This window comes from Cuculus canorus, chromosome 2 (genome assembly GCF_017976375.1).
Source record: "Cuculus canorus isolate bCucCan1 chromosome 2, bCucCan1.pri, whole genome shotgun sequence".
Lineage (NCBI taxonomy): Eukaryota > Metazoa > Chordata > Aves > Cuculiformes > Cuculidae > Cuculus > Cuculus canorus.
The window spans coordinates 76240471-76256802 of record NC_071402.1 but is presented as its reverse complement, the minus strand read 5'-3'; the positions used below and the strand labels follow the sequence as shown (position 1 = coordinate 76256802).

Here is a 16332-nt window from a genome sequence, read left to right as displayed (position 1 = left end):
TTTATCCAAATGAAGTAACAAGAACAAGCACAGCCCATCCCCTAAAACTGGCTCATCTGGCAGGCTTTGTGGGCAGTTCCAGCCAATTGAGCTTGTCAGCTATGGTGTGAGGAGAAATGAAAGAACATGGCTGCTTGCAATAGTTTGTTTTACACCTTTTACCATTGCATTTCATTGCTGTCAATACTGATGCAACCAAGAATTTTATTGCTGCTCAGGCATCAGGTTCAAACCAAGGGATTGCAATATCTGCACAAGAGTGTGCAGTGAAGGTGTTGCCAGAGGCTTTCCTGCTATACTTTATTCTCACAGAACAGCCCCAAATATTTTAACTTAGCAGTGCTTGTTGGAGGCTTCAGCCTGGATCTGTTCTGGAGAAGAGACTAATAGGACCAGGTTTCTGCTCTGAATGTCTAAAGGAAGCAGTGCCTGACAGCCTGGGTAGCTGGAGTGGCCACGAAAAAGTCTGCCCCAGGTCTGCTCTAATACATGCTCTGCTGTACGGCAGCCTGGCTTCCCTACCCTTCCAGGAGCAGCTGCCACTTCTGCTGAGCTGCCACCTGCTCCACTCCTGTTGTGGCTGCCTCCTCATGAGGTGTGGAAGGGCTTGATTTTTCATCCCTTTCCAGGCTCTTCTAGTTTGCTTTTTTATACAAGGAGATTCTTATGCTATATGTGAGCAAATATTTACCCACATAGACTAGATAATTAAAAATTATTCAATTTTTTTTTTCATCTGTTCCTTGATAAATAATTCAAGCCAACAGAAATATTAGTGCCAATTTTCTCTTCGAGTCTAAGTCTTTCTAATGTACAGAACTCCATACTTGAGCTTGCAGGTTGGGAGCACTAGACCTAGTCTTGTGGCCACAGTGGAAATTTTTTCATTCCTGTGTGAAACTCAAATGCATGACATTTAGTGGGATGTCCTTGCCTATGGCAGGAAGGTTGGAACTGGATGATCTTTAAGGTCCCTTCCAACCGTAAGTATTCTATGATTCTATGACATGATCTTAGCAGAAAAGCGTTACTAAAAGTGTAAGCATTTATCATCTTTGTAATTATCTTTTCACTGGCTCTTTTGTCAGCAAGGTCTTTTTGTTTTGTTTCTCTGAGGGAGGATTCTTGTTTCCCACTATTCTGCAGCCCTTAACATTGCTACTAAGTCTGCAAAGCTAAAATAATAGGAGATTCATCCCATATCAGGACATGGCTACTTCTAACTCCAGTTTCAGTTTTTCTAGACTGGATCTCTTGTCTTCTGGGCAGGAATATCACTTGCATACTGGCTTAGTGTTCCTTCTGCCAGTTCCATACTGTTAGATTGGTTCCTTCTGCTTTTATTTTCCTTCCTAGGTTTCTTGTATATACTCTGGTTTAGCTGGATACTTGTCCATTTCTTCTCACTTTTTAATAGCAAGAAGGACAATTTTTGAAGGGTTATCCGTATAATGCAGAAATAATTACAATTTGTAATTTAAGGAGAATTTATTCCATTCCTCTGTCATCGGTGAATGGGTGTAACTTGCATCATGGAACCATCATGCATATGTAATTGAAACGTAACTTGATCAGAGCACTATTAAGTTTTGCATTCCACTTAGGTTTTGGAAGGAGATCACAGCAGCAGTAAAATTACAATTTCAAAAGCTAAATAGAATAATTATTAATCCATTTTGTATATTTCAATATAGAGACAAAGTAAACATTCAGGGTTACAGTTCTGCTTTCATTTTCATTAGATGTCATATGAGATCTCTTTCATGTTAACCAAATGTCAGTCTCACCTCAGTGCCAGGGAAAGTCATGGAACAGGTAATCTTGAGTGCTATCATGAAGCACACGCAAGAGAACCGGGTGATCAGGCCCAGTCAACATGGGTTTACAAAAGGCAGATCTTGCCAAACTAACCTGATCACCTTCTATGACAAAATCACTCAACTACTGGATGGGGGAAAGGCTGTGGATGTAGTCTTCTTGGACTTCAGTAAAGCCTTTGACACAGTTTCTCACAGCATTCTGCTTCAGAAACTGTCAGCCTCTGGCCTGGACAGGCGCACACTCTCCTGGGTTGAAAACTGGTTGGATGGCCGGGCCCAGAGAGTGGTGGTCAATGGAGTTAACTCCAGCTGGAGGCCAGTCACAAGTGGAGTTCCTCAGGGCTCAGTACTGGGTCCAGCTCTGTTCAATGTCTTTATCAATGACCTGGATGAAGGCATTGAGTGCACCCTCAGCAAGTTTGCAGATGACACTAAGCTGGGAGGAAGTGTCGACCTGCTGGAGGGTAGGGAGGCTCTGCAAAGGGATCTGAACAGGCTGGACTGCTGGGCTGAGACCAATGGGATGAGGTTTAACAAGACCAAATGCCGGGTCCTGCACTTGGGGCACAACAACCCTATGCAGCGCTACAGACTGGGGGAAGAATGGCTGGAGAGCTGCACAGAAGAGAAGGACCTGGGGGTGCTGGTTGACAGCCGACTGAACATGAGCCAGCAGTGTGCCCAGGTGGCCAAGAAGGCCAATGGCATCTTGGCTTGTATCAGAAATGGGGTCACCAGCAGGTCCAGGGAGGTTATTCTCCCTCTGTACTCGGCACTGGTGAGACCGCACCTCGAATACTGTGTTCAGTTCTGGGCCCCTCACCACAAGAAGGATGTTGAGGCTCTGGAGCGTGTCCAGAGAAGAGCAACAAAGCTGGTGAGGGGGCTGGAGAACAAGTCTTATGAGGAGCGGCTGAGAGAGCTGGGGTTGTTTAGCCTTGAGAAGAGGAGGCTGAGGGGAGACCTTATTACTCTCTACAACTACCTGAAAGGAGGTTGTGGAGAGGAGGGAGCTGGCCTCTTCTCCCAAGTGACAGGGGACAGGACTAGAGGGAATGGCCTGAAGCTCCGTCAGGGGAGGTTCAGGTTGGATATCAGAAAAAAATTCTTCACAGTAAGAGTCATTGGGTACTGGAACAGGCTGCCCAGGGAGGTGGTCGAGTCGCCTTCCCTGGAGGTGTTTAAGGAACGGGTGGATGAAGTACTTAGGGACATGGTTTAGGGAGTGTTAGGAACGGTTGGACTCGATGATCCAATGGGTCCTTTCCAACCTTGTGTGATTCTGTGATTCTGATTCTGTGAAATGTAGTTCTTTTCTATCCTACTTGAAACAGCTCCTTGCAAGTTTCCTATACTTGGGGCAGAGATTATTTCTTGCCACTTTCATTTACATCTTTTTCAAAGAATTTAAAAGAGTAAAGGGCAACAAAACTGGTGAAGGGTCTGGAAGACAAGTTTTGTGAGGAGTGGCTGAGTGATCTAGGGTTGTTTAGTATGGAGAGAAGGAAGCTGAGGGAAGACCTTATCACTTTCTACAAGTGTCTGAAAGGAGGTTGTAGTGAGATGGATGTTGTTCTGTTCTCCCAAGTAACAAGCAATAGGGTGAAAAGAAATGGCCTTAAGTGGCCACGGCAGGTTTAGACTGGATATTCAGCAAAGTGTCTTCATGGAAAGGGTTGTCAAGCATTGGAACAGGGTGACCAGGGAAGTGGTGGAGCCACCATTCCTGGAGTTACTTCAAAGATGTGTAGATGTGGTGCTTAGGAACATGGATTAGTGCTGAGCTTGGCACTGTAGAGTAATGGTTGGACTTTGTGATCTTAAAGGGCCTTTCCAACGTAAATGATCCTATAATTCATCTGCAACAGATGTTACATTGCTGGTTCTTCAGGTAAATAGAATTTTGTGACTAAAACAGTCATATATTTATTTTTAAAATTCATGCTGTTTCCCAGATATTTTTAAATTTCAATTTATTTTGAACGGTCTTTTAATCAGACCTAAACACTTATCCTTCCACCCCACCTTTGCACACTTGTCTGTTAGACAGATTAAACAATTGAAATGTTCACAGCATAGTGAGAAATCCTTTTGCTATTTTCGGTCTCATCGTTAATATATTGTGGTGTCATTCCTTCCTGAACAAACCCTTACTTTTCCAAAATACTTATAGTACTCGTATAAGGACCATTCAGTGGTCATTACTGAATGCCCCCCCCCGGCAAGGGGGCCATTCATTTAGAAGATGAGATCTTTCTGATTGTGGTTTCAGCAAAGGAATGAATTTTACTGGCCACCCAAATGTCAGACTTCTGTTGTAGGTGGTTTGTATGTTATTTATCAAGGAGTATTGGAATGGTAGAGCATTTAGCTCCAGGGTTTTAGTCTCAGAACTATTCATGTGTGTGCACAGTGTGATTAAGGTTTTGAGAGAGCACTAGCAGAGCATACTGAACACCATGTTCACTTCAGCTACAGTAACAGTTCTATTTTGGAGGAGGTGAAAGATGTCATACTCTATTCAGGATGGTATTGAGAACTAATTTTTACAACAGCTGATTAGGAATTCCATCCTTGATTAGCACACTTCAGTTACAACTTAGATTTCAGGTCCTTAATATGCTGCTTGTGAGTTAGACCTGAAATATGGAAGCGCTTAGCTATCTTGGAAGCTGTCGATTGTATTTCTCTACATGTTTCTACCAAGAAATCATCTTGAATTTATTCTGAGCATTCCTGTGTAATTCCACATTCTTTACTTCTGAATTACAAAAGTAAACACCAGTAAATTTAAAAGTGAAATGAAGCACATACTTCTGAAAATGGGCAGAGTGCTAGTATTTTTTTAGCAAAACATCACAGTACAGAAGTGCAGCAGTGTGACTCAAATGTAAATCTACCAATTCCAGTTTTTTCTGGAATGATTTGTTTAATTCACATGACAGCTGCTCAGCTTACTGATTGACTGACTGAAATGAATGATGTATATGGCATATTAATGTGCAGTATGTTTTGGAAAATGAGATGAATTCTGTTACATGGCTGATGTTCAATTGAAACATTAGAACATAGTATTTTGGAAACTGCAAAATAAATTTCTTGGAAGATCCCCACAAATACAAAGCTACAGGATATAGATATTGAATCAAAGATGTCTTAGAAAAGGTTCAGCGGTGCATTTTGTACCTAATGTGGTATTAAATGGGAAATTTGAGTAGTTTCCTGTGTATTTTATTTTCCTTTTTTAGTTTAAATTCTTTTAACTCTGCACCAGTTGCCCTGTTCATTGATTTATTGCGCTTCATTATTGTTGTCATTAACCAAAGGCTTTGTTTTCTACACAGGCAGTGGCAAGCTCAGTTTTTGTACAAAAGTTTAACCTTATTCTTTTGCCCTTTTTAGATTCCTCTTTTGTAAGTCATTCCTTCCCCACAGCTTTTAGGTGCCATATTGAAATTTAATATGCTTATCTCCACAAACTCAATGAGACAGAAATATTAAACAGGATGAAATTCTACCCTCCTTCTCCCTCTCCTCTTGCCTTTTTTTTGTTAATGCCACAACTGACCTAGCGGTACCTTACTATTGAAAAGTCCTATCTGCAGCAACCATTATATACATGATATTAAAGATGCCAGTTAACTGCTTTTCAGCATACGGTGGAAGAAGCTTACTTTATCAGTTTTCAGGACAGTACCTTAAAAGAATTCCTCACCAGCATCATAGTTTTGCACTGTTAAGTGGTGGTTTTTTGTTTTGTTTTGGTTTTTTTTTTCCCCTGTCTTCTTGAATTTTGATGATGTTTCTCTTCATTTTCTGCCAGAGGCAGTGGGGCCACTGAACAGCACTGCTCTCTGGATGAAAGCAGATCTCTGTGGAAAGTCCTTCATGAAGTATTGCTTCTGGCTATGTTTTTGTGTCATGCCAAGAGCCTGATTGCTTCTCCTAAGAAGACATAAATTTGACCCTTCCTTCCTGAATATCTGATTGAGGTGGGTAGGTCGTTAGTGTTTTGAATTTTCTTAAGGGTTTGGGATGTTGATCAGAACAGGGATTTTCAGATGGTCTCTCCATTTTGGAGCCTGTCTAGTTTTTTTTTTTTAAAAAAAAAAAGAAAAAAAGGTGCCTTCCTTGCTTGCTTTCAGATCTGATTAAGACTTCCAGAGAGAGATACTGAACTCATGCCACTTCTCCCATGCTGAGGTTCAGTCAGAACTGATGAGTTGAAGTCTGGGGTCAAAAACTGCAGAGAAGCTTGAAGTAGGCACCAGACAGGTGTGCAAATTAGGGTTTAGAAAGGACTTACATTGTGGTTATATCAGAAGGCACTTATTTTACTTATTTACAGAAGAAAGGCCTGATTTGGAGGCTGGGCAGTAAAATAAAGGAGTTGGCAGGGAGCTAATAGTATTTTGACATTATTGGCAATATTGAAATGGTGTCACGTAGGCACTATTCTTTTTGCTTGACCTCTACAGTACCTCTCTGTTTAGTCTTCTGCGTGTGTCTCAGCCCTTGGAATTGCTTTTCTAGATGAAAAGAGGACATGGGAGCTACCAACACCGCTCTCCCTAAAACTGCATGAAGCCTCAGAGCAAAGCTTTTCCTCTACTACTACCAACAGAGCATCTGCCCCATGACTTTTCCACTCCATACCTAGACAGTTTGCCAGCCTCACAGGGAGGTGAATGCCTGTAACACAAGAGATGATACCTACAGCATGCCATGAGGAGGGAGCAGGAGAGACAAAGGAAGCTCACCACGTGTAGCCTAAGCCCCTGAAATAACAAGGGGTTTGCCATGTGAAAATAGAGCTAGAACAGCTACTTCCTGAGCCTTGCACCAGACTCTTTTTCTTCTGGCCCTCCATCAGGGTGGCTTGCAAACTCACTCCAGCTGTATCAGCCTCCAGAGGAGGCATGCCTGCTCTCACCTCCACCATCCATCCTTCCTAATCATTTTCCGCAGGGTTTAGCATATATGAGAGTTTGGGGTGTTTCATACAAGCAGACCAAATGAGTCCCTCCTATTTCTAGTGAGAGTGTGGGTGAAGCCAATGAATTCTCATCCCTTTGGTTTCCTCAAAACCTTTTGAAAATGATGGAGAGCCACCAGTTTTATCTCAGTTTGGTGGATTGAGAGGGGAAAATGCATTGCCATCAGTGAAGACCTCTTCAAACAAGAAGTGCTGGGCCAGGCAGGACCTCTGCGTGTTTTTGCAACTGAGAGCATGAAGACTTTGATTTGACAGCTCAGTCTCTATGGATTCATCAAAATGTAATGGGATTTCCAAAGGTCAGCTTCACTTTCTGGATTCCTGGCAGAAACAGCAACGGCTTCTGCTCACAGCAAGGTGCAGCAGTTGCTCTGCACATCAACCATCTGACATTCACATAAGTCCTTGCAATATAGGAGACTAGGATGGTAGTGAGGATCTGGTTTTAAATTTCTTCTCAGGTAGTTTTCAGGAAGTTAGTCTTTCTGACTAGTAGAAATGTAGATAAGGGCATTTTGGTTATTCTGCTTAGATTGAACCTGTTCAACGGAATGACAGACTCAGTGTAATCGGATTTCTTTGAATGTATTTGCTACGTGTCTTGCTGTACCAAATCTGAAAGCTTCCTATGGCACCTGCTTAATTACGAGAAGATATATCTAAGGATCATAGTATTATTTGTGTGCTCCATCCACACTCAGGTGGCTTAAAAGTATTGGTATTTGGCTTTCAAAAGTAGCTATGCTTTTGGAAACCCTACCCTGCTCTGCTCCTGGATGGCAAAAACCCCAGGGTGTCATTATCTTAACAGAACTATCCTTTAATGTGTTAGCCTATGCTTTGGTTTTCTAATGCCCCTGAGAGTCCTTTTCAAAACCCATGTTTTGTCTTTAGCAATTCAAAGTCTTAGTTCTCAAAGCTTGGGATTTTCCAGTGGCAACTAACTCTTCTCACTTCCTTTCTTTAGTTGCTCTACTACCGCAACCCCAACTTTAACAAAGAGCATCCACAGCTGCTGGAGAGGTGCAAGAGAAGTGTTGGCCTTCAGCAGAGTGCCCCAGCTGCATTGACGCAGGATATGGAGATGGATAGCCCTTTTGAAGTCCAAGTGGTCAACCTGCAGGGGTCACACAGGCATCTCCACCTGTGATGACCACACCCATGAAGCAATAGGCTAGAACACCTCGTGGCATTGGCCATGCCCATACGTCTCCACAGGCAGCTGCTCTGACACTTCTAAAGCCTGCTGGAGTAGCAGGCAGAGTTCATCCCTCTGCCCCTCTTCTTTCTACCAGCACACTTATACCTCTCCACCATATTTTGCAATATTTTCATGTGGGCTTATGCAGCCAGAAGCCCTCAAGGCTGGCCTGCCCTCCCAGCTGTCAGCCATGGTTTGCAATGCCCATGCTGCCAGAAGCCTCATGACAATGCCAAAGCCCGACAGTCCCCTACTACTTGATCTGTACCTACAGCCCCAACACTGCAGAGGCAGGTGATGGCTTTGGACTCCAGTGTGGCACACGCTAAAGAGAGTCCAGCTAGTTAGTAGCAAGTCAGTAGTGTCTAATAGCATTGCTAATAAGTAGAGCTTAGTAGAGTTGGTTAGAAGTAGAGCCTCGTTAGACTTGCTAATAAACTGTTTGAACAATAAGCTTTTTTCAGTTGTTCTGTCCTGTTTGTACAGTGTGAAGCCCAGAGTGCAATTGAATTTCACACATCTGGTAGACACAAACACTTCAATCATGTCGTACGGGGAGCTGGTGCTAGGGTGGAGAAAGTTGTTCACACCAGTTCTACCAGAGGATGTGCAGTGTCTGCTTGCAGAAAGTCCATCTTTGCTAAGGAAAAAAAGCAACTAATCGCTGAAGCATATCCCCACATCTGCAGAGCCTGTACATCTCCTCAGGTGGCTACTTCACCGCTTCCTAACTCTGCTGGAACAGCAGGCAGGGAGAACTTCTGTCTGATGGTCTGATTTACAACACCGGTGTGATTACAAAGAGAAGAAGGAATTAGGAAGAGGAAAATCAAGCTTAGTATTTTTGCACTGTTTTTATGGAGAATATTTGCTTTAGGTGATCGTATGGTTAAAAGTCTGATCCACAGCCCACTGAAGTGAACAAACACTCTCTGTATCAGGTAGTGTTGGGAAAGATCCTAGAGAAGGTGAAGAGAATTTAAAACCAAAAAAATAAAAGGACTAATAAGAAGATGTGAAAATTCCTTTATGTAATAGAGACTTGTATCTCTTGAGTAGAAATGTTCTTTTAAGATTGTCAGAAAGTGGTGCCCAAATTAAATTAAGTCTTGATTGCCTTTCAGGTGTTTAGTGTTCTTTACCCTGTAAGAGGTTCATAGACTGAAAGATTTTTTTGAGTTTCCTAAGAGATAAGAAATCCTTTGGGCCTGAAAATATTGGAATATTCATATCATAATTATTTTTAGATGCATCTGGAGCTTTAATTTGTTGCAAATATGTTTTTCTTTGTGTCTTTACTCTTTTATAGGGGGGAAGGGGAGACACATTTACAGAAAAAACAATATTTCCTCCCCTCCATAGTGATACTTATTTAATAGCATTTCTGTTCCTATGGAATATTGATCATGTGCATGCTGTTCTGTGCAACAAATGCATAGATTCATTGATGAAGGATTTGAACTTTTGAGATATGCATCTTGTATTAATCCTACATAGATTTCTTCCTTTAACAATTCTGAATCATATTAATTTTTAATTACTTGGGTGCTACAGCTAATCTTGAATTTAAAATAGAACCTTTTATTTAGAATCATAGAATCATAGAATCATAGAACGGTTTGAGTTGGAAGTGACCTTAAAAATCATCTTATTCCAACCCTCCTGCCACGGGCAGGGACCCCTCCCACTAGATCAGGCTGCTCAGGACCCCATCCAACCTGGCCTTGGGAATGTGCTGTAAGGGTTTTTTTTGGTGGTTAAATTTGTAGAGCAAATCTTCATATGTATTATGCTTGTGAAACTATGTAAATGTCTATTTTGCTGGATGTAATTTTGGTGAAACACGATAAAATATAGTAATTTTTATGATTTAGTTTTTAATCGTGTTTCTTTCCATTTATATTCAAGCCTCACCTTAATGTACTTTGTAATAATTGAATCATAGCTATGAAAAATGCATTTTTCTAGGTACAATTTCCTTGCTTTTGTCATAACGTATTATCTTTTTTTATAGTTAGTGTTTCCTTAAATTGCATTTTCTTTGTATTTCTTCTAAGAACAAATCTTACTGTCCTCAGTAATGCAGAGTAATCTTCCTGTACTTTTCTGTGGTGTGAATTCTTAAATCAGTGTTGTCTTTGTGAAGGATATAAAAAGCTTAGGCTTGGCTTAACCGATTCCAAGTCTCTTTCTAATGAGAGAAAGTTTGCTTCTGATCTTGGTCATGTTGACCTAAATGAGGAGCTCTTTCAGCCCATCAGCCCATTCAGCCATGAAATTAAAGGAAAGATATGCTATACTAAATGGAAATACCATCAAGCCATAGGCTTCCTGTCTAGTAGTTATTTTTACCAGGCAAATCTGAGGCTCTTGTCATGAGACAGTATAATTATTCTTATTTTATGATTGGATTGCTTGGGGGCTACATGAAAGTTGTGGTAAAGAAAAACTAGAATTAACGAGGTGAAATGAAAAATGGAAATCTCGTTTGCTTTTCTAAGGAAGACAGAATTCCAGGCTAAAATTTATGTAGTGCATTTTTAGAGATTACTGCGGTCTTGTGCTGATTTTGGTCAGTTAAGATACAAGATATAATTTATGTGGCTTTTGTGCAATGCTTTGTTGGGGCAGCGTTCAGGCAAGACTGTATTTGAGCTGGCAAGCATTCTGGCAAGACTGTATTTCAAGTGGTATCGTCCAGCCACAGTGCTGACTCTTTCATCAGTCTCTGTACTTCTTGTTACAGTTCAATGTTTTCCTTGTTGCAGGATCCACAGCCATCACAGTTATTCTTCTTGAAGCGTTAAATCAGAGAGGCATTTTCTGTGGTGCCCTCGCCCAACTTTGTTATTGATGCTTATATGAAAGTAGTTGATTAAACATACCTGGTAATTGTAAACAGTAATGTTACTGTAGCTATTAAATGTATAGAACAGTACTGTCAGTGCTGAAGCCCAATTTAGACATGTTCATTAAAGAAAGCAATAACCTTTGAAGGATGTGCAGGATTCTGCAGCACCTGGTAATGAACAATGTTATGTATTAACCTTTTTCCTTCTTTTATCAAGAAGCCAATACCTGAGGTTATGCATTGAAACAAGAATTTATTGCTAATGAATTTGTAGGTCAAGATGCCATCAAAGTAAGTTGAAGAGAAAGTGGCCTTTTAAAAGATGTTTATACATTTCTTAATAGCAGCCTGTCATCTGTGATGCAGCTGTAGTAACAGCAAGTGGTGTTTATGGCTGTCTGCACAGTAGGATGACAGCAGAACAGAGTTTTGCTGGGTTAAGCAAGGAAAATCATTCTTGCATGCAAGACAACATAGATCAGTCACTAAACAACCTGCAGACATAGTGGTGAATCTTGGAAGATGCTGAGGACCCTTTCTGAGGTGCTGGCGAGGACCTTTCTATTCTATTAAGACTCCCTAGTTTGATCTTTAAGCATAGCTAAAGCAAACCTTAAACTTGGTGTAAGTATTGCTTCCTGCGATGGAAAATATTTGGTAGACATAGTTACTATAGTAACTTTAGTGCCTGTTCCTCTAAATACCACCCGGTTTAAGGCTATCCAGTGGTAACATTAACGTGTGAACCTCGTGCTGGTCATTTAGATGATGATGAATTACATGGTGTGAAAGTAGTTTTCTCACAGTCACAAAGTTGAGTTTTTTATTTAATTTAAAATTGTGACTCCATACAGCTTCTTGTATGAACATTGCTATATGTGTACTATGAGGTCAGAGTATGCCTTCAAGGTAATAAATACAGAGGAGGAAACCATACCTTCATGCTTCTGTCCATGTATGTTGTTCTTTTCATCAGAGACGTTCTCGGTGGCTGCTTACATGGCTGCTACTCGCCATCATAGAGCAGAGCTGTGTTGTATTTTGTGGCTAGTTATGGTCAACTCAGAGCCTGTCACTCAGTTCATCAAACCTTTTTTGGTTTTCCATATGCATAACTTTACATTTATCAACAGTGAATTTCATCTGCCGTGTAACTCCAATCTCATAAGGTATTTGTGTGAAGACGAAACCAATGCTGAACTGCCTGCCCTTTATACAATTTATTTGGGGGACCTTTTTTCTTATGCAATTGCACAAACATTTTTTTTTTAGAATTTTCCTTCCCCTTCAAGGGTCAAATGCTATTTTTTAAGAGACCTTCTGCCCCATTCCTCTTGGGGCTCGCTCTCCGATTTTCTAACCTCAGTGTTAAGTAATTAGTTTTGGAAGGCTGAGCAGAAAATAAACCTAAATTAATAGATGCATTTGAGTGGTAACTTTGTGCAGTTCCTCTTCTGCTATTAGTAAATTGTCTCAAGTGCTGGTCTTCCAAAGGTAATTATGAGCAAAAGGTTGAGTTCACTTTTATAATGAGTTCTGCCTGATGCTGAGAAGAAAATCTAGTCTGGTGCAGATTATATTCAATAGTTCTAATTAAACTGTTCCTCCCACTTATTGTAAGTCAAATTAGTTTGATCCAATTGAGAAATTAATGTTTTACTAGGGCAGCTGTTTAAGCCTTAACAAAATACTTTTATGTCAGCTTAAATAGGAGGGTTTTTTATGAAGCGAGTATCAATCTCAACTAAGTGAAATGAAGCTTTTTTGTTGTTTTTTTAATATGTAAGTGGGACTCTTGAGCAGCCTCTGCTAGTTAAGATCCTGTTACGATGTTACCAATGGTATGATGATACCAATTATAATCCCAGGTGTGTGGCATTTTTTCACATTTTTGCATGGAATTACTGTTTGATTTCTTTTATTAGAGTGAAAATGAAAAAAGCAGACATTATTGCTGTTCTCTCATATCTCAGAGGCTTAACTTGTTTTCATCTACTTATGTGAAAGTAATAAAAACTTTACTAGAACTGCAGGAGAAAGCTTATTGGAGCAAACATCACCTTGAAAGCTCTTTAGAGTATTTAAGATCAGAGGTTAAGATGCTAGCAGGATTGACTTTTTTGAGGCGCTTAAGCTGTAGTGCTGCTTATTATCAAGAAGTTGAGAGTTTGTATCAATATCCTTTGCAAAATTTGCATTTACTCTTTTGCTACTCAGACCTGCCCAGGCATATTAGATTTAGGTAGGAGCGCTGCAATAATTTGATGGTACACCATCTAGTTCTGGACGTTCTGCTTATGGAGGACATTGAATACCTTTCATGCTGTGGTTGTACGACTGTGCATGGACATGTTTAGAATTAGCTTAGCTATGCCTGGCGTCACTGGAGGGAAACTCTCTGCTTTGGTAGGGGAGTAAACTTGCCCCTGCCTGTTAACTTGAGGGGCTGATGCTTTGGGCGTGCTTGGTGTTTGGGTACATTTTGGGCTGGAGGGGGGTGCCACTGGTGATCTCTGTCAGTGCTGTAGGGGCCTGCACATGATGCCAGCTTCTGTTTGGCAAGAGCGGTATATGGGCTGTTCTCTGCATGTCCGTCTGTGACCTCCAACCAGCCTGGGCTCCAGGGTTGGTCAGCAACTGAGAGAAGCTTTGGAAGATCCCTATGGCTTCTGAGTGCTGAACTGTGTGGTATGTCTGTGTTACAGCAGCTGCAGATGGGTTGAACAAGTTTGAGCTAGCTAAAAGCTGCTTAGCTCAGGTACTGTTGACATTCTAGCTGCAGTGGGAAAGCCACACAGGAAATTGGTTAAAAACTCTATCCACCAGCCTGAGCTTGGCTCTTGCTGTGGCTGCATTGTCAGCAGTATCCAAGCTCTGTATTTTGAATTTGTCTAGAATGTCTACATAAGCTGTGGTTACAGTAGTGTGCCAGACATACCCATTGCTACTTCAAGGAGAAGTTAAGTGAATATACGGTGAAGAATAAAGAGCAGGAGAGTTCTAGAATAAGGACAAACTAACTGCATTGATGCTATCTGATACTATCTGTGATTTTGGTACCCATTCTGATTTTAGGGTATGGGAGAATACAGTGCTGATGCTTCTTCTTAGCAACTTTCTTGTGCACTTAAAGGTTATGCCCATGGTAGAAAATAAAATGAACCATAGCATATTTAGACATCCACAATACACAGTCCTTGGCTGGTCTTATCCTGCAGACTGCATTCAATCTCACACTGTCTGGGAGACTACTAATTGCTAACTGTTGATGAAGTACATATATTGGCAGTTAAATGTTATGGATCACTGTAGGCTGGTATTTGAGCCCCTGCCCTGCCCTTTTTAAAATTTATTAATATGGACATAAGCAGCGAATTCAGTATCTTTTTACTACTCCCAAGTATTCTCTATGGCTTTCTAGTATTTGTTCCTGAGTGATTTTTGTATTTTATAATTCCACTACAAACTGGCATTTTTTATCCCTGTGTGCTCTCAATATGTAGCTGGATATAACACTGAACTCAGTAAGACCAAATGACTGCTGCAGCGGTACCTTTTTGGCTTTGATGAGTGGTTCAGTTTTAGTGCAATGACTAAAAAAGAAGACTTTTGCTGAAGGAGATAAGGTGGATCCCACCAAATAATGCAGTTTACAAATAAATTTCTATTTGAAATCACTAACCAATAGTAGGCAAACCTGCTTATGCATTTGGCATAATACTGGAATATGCAGATATTAAATAATGTGCATGGTAGGAAGTAGGCTTTTTAAAAGACACCTTGCCAGGGCAGGCATTGTATGCAGGGGTTTCCTTCATATTCAGTGAGGAGAAGCCAAATTCAGTGGTATATGTTTATTACTTGGCACGGGAATGCAAGACTGTGCCATACACATGTCAAAAAACATGAGCAAAATTCAGTATCTCATTACTTCCTTACAGATTGTAATTGACTTTTAAAATCTGTAGTTTACCAATTCTTTAAGTTTTGGGTTTTTTTTTTTTTTTGTTTGCAAACTAGTCTCATTTAAAAGAAGTAAAAAATACTTGCATGAGAGAGCTGCCAAAAAGTTGGGGGGTAATGTTCATGATACTTATCTCTGAGCAAATACTAGACACATTTGTCACCCTTGTGTTGAAGGTACCATGTTTATAAGACCAAAAAATGTTTAATGCATCTAAGCATATAGAAAGGGGTTGGCATTTCATGCTCTTTTCTGATGGAAGTCTAGGCCACATTCCACCTATGAAAAAAATTGCCTTTCAGTGTTGATTTGTTTGCTTTCAGTTCCTAGAGAGGGAAAGTATTGTCCTAAACCATTAACATGGTTTCTTCCCATGTGTAGTGTAAAGGGAGGTCCTGCCATTTTGGACTGGTCCTTTCTCTAACGTGGTTACATTTATCCAGGGCACTCATGAACAAAGTGCATATTTCATAAGCCTTCCAAGCATTACTATAAAAAGCAACTTACACTGGCCAGTGTCATTTATTTCATAGATTTTCACAGAATTGTTACGATTTTACTTGGAAGACATCTGAAGGCCATCTAGTCCATCCTCCTGTTTAAAAGCAAGACTGTTATCAACTCTAGATCAAATTAAAAGCAGTTTTGTCTAGCCAATCTTGAAAACCTCTAAGGATGGAGAATCTGTCTACGTGAATAATGAATTCCAGTGCTAAACTATCTTTCCAGTGAAGAATTTTTTTCTAATGTCTATTAATCTTCCTAAGTGCATGTTCTGGTTTGAGGTAAAGCAGAATTAATTTTCTAACTTTTCAGTTAAGCCTTGTCTAAGTAGCTTCATTTTCTGAAAGTTAACTACAGTTTTTTTCAGATAGAGTCTGTCTCTAAAAGTGGTAATGCTTGAATTTTATGATTATCACCAAAGTAACAGGGCATTGGTATGCAGATAGTCCACTGCTTGTACTTATCCCTGTGGAGACCAGAGTTAACCTTGAGTTGGTGAAATGCCTTAAGTCAAAGGGATAAAAAAGGGTTGCACCTGCAGGGAGGAGTGGACAAGACAGGTGACCTGAAGCTGACCAACAGAGCATTCCATTCCACATACATCATACTCAATATAAAAGCGAAGGACTATAAGAGTCAGACCTCTTCTTCAATGACTGGCACCTAACGGGGACCTCATCTCTCCTCCTGCCCCCAATCCTGGATCTGCGCGTTCCTCAATCCAGTTCCCAAGTCCAGCTTCTGTCTGCTGAGTCTAGTTTGGGACCTTTCCCTGTGACAGCTCTGCAGCATCAGTGCTGATATATACTCATCAGCTGGGGGTCTGATTTTGTATACTTGTATATTTTTTATTATTTATTGATATTATTTTCTTATTAACATTATTTTCCTTTTTAGTATTGTTTCATTTAAAGCTGTTTTAGTTTCTGGCCCACAAGTCTTTCTCCCTCATTTTCCTTTCCCCTTTCTCTGGGGGACACAGGGATTGAAAGCCAC

At 40.6% G+C, this 16332-nt stretch overlaps 1 protein-coding gene across 9 annotated transcripts in view; it reads left to right on the top strand.

Moving 5' to 3' along the window:
* Window positions 1–16332, top strand: part of ATPSCKMT (ATP synthase c subunit lysine N-methyltransferase) — a 100940-nt gene that overhangs the window by 43239 nt on the left and 41369 nt on the right. For 3 of the 9 annotated variants that reach the window (XM_054059925.1, XM_054059922.1, XM_054059921.1), the window contains 2 exons: window positions 5644–5812; window positions 7784–11789. The exons of 1 other annotated variant lie outside the window; for it this stretch is intronic. The gene's annotated coding sequence lies outside the window, so the exon portion shown is untranslated. Of the gene's footprint in view, window positions 1–5643; window positions 5813–6353; window positions 7289–7783; window positions 11790–16332 lie in introns of those variants that run through there. 5 more of the 9 variants (XM_054059928.1, XM_054059920.1, XM_054059924.1 and 2 more) reach the window with 4 other exon arrangements.